This window comes from Mustela nivalis (assembly GCF_964662115.1).
Source record: "Mustela nivalis genome assembly, chromosome: 2".
Taxonomy (NCBI): Eukaryota; Metazoa; Chordata; class Mammalia; order Carnivora; family Mustelidae; genus Mustela; species Mustela nivalis.
This window is the reverse complement of record NC_139021.1, coordinates 137,418,324-137,422,535: the sequence shown is the minus strand read 5'-3', so window position 1 is coordinate 137,422,535 and position 4,212 is coordinate 137,418,324. Positions and strand designations below refer to the sequence as shown.

The following is a 4,212-nucleotide window of genomic DNA, read 5'->3' as shown; positions in this document are numbered from 1 at the left end:
TGGCACAACATCAAGCTGTTTGCCTATTTAATTTCATTCAAACTTTGCTGAGTTCAGTTAATAGCCAGTTCTTTTCCAAATAAACAACTAGCCAACTGAATTCCGTCCCCTTTCTTTCAAATTTGCTGTGTGTACAACTGCAAAACAAAAGACTCCTTCCATACAATTCCCTCTGGTATTACTTACAGAGCACTGACGTTTCTCTCCTGAAGTTAACTGCATTTTAAGTGCTGGCCTTCCTCTGGTGTCCTAGAACAGAGCGTGCAAGCCACACAGAAAGGCCCCTGTATGGGATCCTACCCTTCTCTCTTCTGCCAGCAGCGCTGGGGCAGAGGCCACCTTCCTGGTTTCATCTCCCTGGGCCACTGCCTCCTCAGGAAGATGGGGGAAATGGAATGTCCTTTTTCTTATTTCTTCTCCTCCAGGCAGGCTGTGACTAGTCGGTCCTGTGCGGTGCCAACTGCAGACTTCAGACGGAGCGAAGAAACCAGAGGAACCATCCAAGAGCGCCTGGCTTCCTTGGAGGCTGTGGGAGAAACTACCTTCCTCCCCCACCAGTGGGAAGGTCCCTCCTCTTGAGGAAATGGATGGAGGCCTTTGGGTCTGAGGTCTCACCGGTACTGTTGCAGTGCTGACCGTGCCCCACCTCTACCCTGCCTTGGACACACGTGCATCTTATCTACAAGGAGGTCAAGAGCCAAGGAGAACTTGCCCAAGAATGACACCTTTTGGAAGACTTGTCTGTAAGGGTTTTACAGGTAGGCTATGTGACACGTAAACCCACAAAGGATCCTACATTTAGACTTCAACTCTATCTCCGAGTGAGCTTATTCATACAGCTGCCAAGATCATGGCAGAACAGGAGAAAAAATAAGGTTCATCACAGGACCAGAAACTTGTGCTCAATTTTGGAAAAATAGTCTCCATAATCCCCATTTTATTAATTTGGTGATTATCCTAGACATAGCACATTTTTTTTTTAAGTAGGCTCCATGCCCATCGTGATCAAGGCTCGAACTCATGACTCTGCGATCATGACCTGAGCTGAAATGAAGAGTCAGATGCTTAACTAACTGAGCCCCCTTCGCACCCAGCACAATATATATTTTTTTAACTTAAAGAGTTAACTTGTTTAGCATAACCATTGGAACATATACTATGATTTTCATAACTCTGTGTCAGTGTTTCTCCTTATTTTTTTCTTATACCAGGAGCTTAAAGGAAACAGAGAAGCCTGGGCCTCCCAGTCTCTCTGAGGCTTTACTCGTTCATCCTGAGTATCCTTCATTTTCATCTCCACCATGCCAGAGTCCCACTCCGCGGGAAGACAACGCCATGTAGTAAAAAGAAAATAACATATGGGAGAGGCACATTACAAGTACCAAACGAACGACCTAAGCCCTATAACAGTCTTGGTGCATTGCCAAAAGACACCTCCAATTATATTACTAAAGAGAAGAAAAAATCCCTCACCTCTAGATGATATTCTACTCCTGCTATTTTGTTATAATGCACTTGTAATGCAGAACTATCCCAAGCCCTTTCTGGAATATGCCATGCTTTCAAACTCCTGGGCTAGCACCGTGAGGATGGAAAGGAATTGCATTTGCAAATGTCAGCCCACCTCATCCATCTCCCCTCATTCAAACAATACGCATTCGAGGTTCAGCAATCGGAGTTATATATTTTTCCTTAATGTTGTTGTAAGGTAATGGTTCTCTTATCTGAAATTCATCAGCCTGCTATAAATTTAAACTCCATTACTGCCAATAGAGAAAAGCTAAGCACCAAACCACTTTCAATAAATTTGCACTTATGCAATTGAACTGATACGGCCTCAGAGGAAAAGGTGAAACTCGTCTTGAGATATTTAAGTTAGTCTGAGTCACTGCTTCGTCTGGTGTTAAATTGGATCCATCGAGAAATGTAGGGCAGCACTCATCAGCCCTGAGTTATAAGAAGAGATTTCAGGGTAAAAAAAAAAAAAAAAAAAAAAAAAAAAAAAATTCTGTCTCCAGCATTCGTTATTAGATGGTATAATTCTAAGAAACCAGTGGCTGGCTCTTATTTGGCACAACTAAATGCTACAAATGGAAACCTTGATGGATGAATATTTTTATGAACAACATTAATCAGGCTCAGGCCAGCCCAGGTCCTGGAGATTTGTCATGTCCGGTCATGAAGCTGTAAGTGAGGATGTCTCTGTACTCAAAGCAAAGAGGGTAATTACAAACATTTGCAAGAAGCTTCAGGACTGACAGGTAACCCCCACCCAGATCTGTATACCTGCCTAGGGATACAATTGTTGTTACCGTCTTCTGTTTCTGATCAGAAACCTGAGGTTCAGATACGTGAAATGACCACCTTTTCAAGGTTTGGGGAAGTAATGACTTATATTACAGCTCTGTGTTTCTGGCAGTGGAAGATTGAGAAACACACCGCATTTATGAGAAAGGCTCCCAGGGTCTTTTGGTGAAGAATGACATCTTGATCAGGAGGCAAAAGAATAACATCAGGAACCCACAGAATCACAGCTGTAGCTTCCTTGGAGAGATGGCCTCTAGAAGCTGACCTTCTGAAGCAGTCCAGCCTGGGGAGACGGGTCAGCTGGCCAATTAGAGTTGATGGTTTTAAAAGCAGAGGACAGTGTGACCAGGCCAGAGCTTCCGATCCTGTGAGGACTGGGGATTTAGATATTTAAGATGAGTTCTATTTATGGTCAGGAAAAAACACATCTCTGTGGACTCATGCATGGGAAGTTTAACTCCCAGGGCATAACGAGCAGGCTACAAGTGGTGGGGGCTTAGCTGTCAGACACAGACACAGACACACACATACACACAGACACACACATACACACAGACACACACACACCCTCCCTGGCCCTTTCTCCCAGACCCAGCCCCAGTGCCCATTCTAAGGCCAGAACTGGCATCACATACCCGTTGCAAGAACTGAACAGCATTTGCACTTAATTGGATGATATACATTATTCATGAGCCTTGAGTCTGTGATGATTTTGGCATTCATTAGGGGGGAAAAATGGGGCATTAGTTTTCGTGGTACAAAACATTCCGTATTAAACTTCATTTGCAATCCACTTTTAAATGTGAGGAATTAGAAATGCTTTTAAGCAAAGTTAGGAACTATGAAATAGCTGGAAAACAAGTAGCAACAACTTCTAAAGATGGCGAAGAAAGGAGTAAAAGCTGCAGATGTCTCCCTACTCAGAGCTCCGAGTTCCAAGCTTCGAGTATAGGAGAGGGAAAGTCACACTGAAATTAAAGCAGGTTCATAAAAATTACAATAATGATACAGGTTTGCATGCATATGCACAGACTTATGAATGTAGATACCAGATATATTATATATGGATATCTATATTTTATATTATATATAATATATATATGTATATGGCATATATATATGTGTATATAATACACATATATTCAACATTTATTTAAAGCAAGGATGAGTTGAGGGTTCTTCTTCTTCTTCTTCTTTTTTTTTTTTTTTTTACTACATCTATTTTTCCAAAATAAAGGCATCGTTTCCTGGAAGATAAATGAGACCTGGTGTAGGGTGGTATCATGCCCTTTTTCATTCCATTTAGAATAAAGATTTCAGATCATACCAGAAGTTTCTCAAGAATGAGGTTAAATCCACCTCATTTCCCTTTTCACAAGTATATCTAGAATCCAGAGTTGAGATCATCTAAGTCTATCCCTTTATTGTACAAATGCAGAAATTGAGGCACAGTAAGGGATCTAGGAGCCCTGGTGCCCAGGGGGTGGGGGGCAGAGGACATTGGGCTGTCTCAGGAACCTTCACATACCGGCTCCCCACATGACATGGCTCCCTGGGAAAGCCCCTTAGTCATGGGCCTTGAAGTCACCCAAATCTGGGTACAGACATAGTCATAGTAAGATCTTAGGTAAGAGCCTGTTCTTCTTGTTAAGCCTCAATGCTTCAGTACAAAATAAAGACTTTTTTTTTTTTTTAATAAAGACAACTTTTGAACATTAGGAGTTTTGAGGTGATAGCTATACATAAAGTCCTTTGGACAAACATACATTAGATCTCCATAAATCTTCCTTGTGACTATCTGTTTGTTTTTTTTTTTTAATTATTATTTTAAAGTCTGAACACACAGCCTACCTGGACGTTCTTGCTGTTGCTTGCTAGCTGTCCCACTTTGGTGACACTTGTGTA

General features: G+C 41.9%; 1 long non-coding RNA gene across 1 annotated transcript; it reads left to right on the top strand.

The window, feature by feature from the left end:
• Positions 1 to 412: 412 nt before the first annotated feature.
• On the top strand, positions 413 to 1,878 carry LOC309860416. The gene is made up of 3 exons (XR_014309354.1): positions 413 to 758; positions 1,212 to 1,277; positions 1,709 to 1,878. It is a non-coding gene; the product is annotated as an uncharacterized lncRNA (long non-coding RNA).
• The last annotated feature ends 2,334 nt before the right edge of the window (positions 1,879 to 4,212 follow it).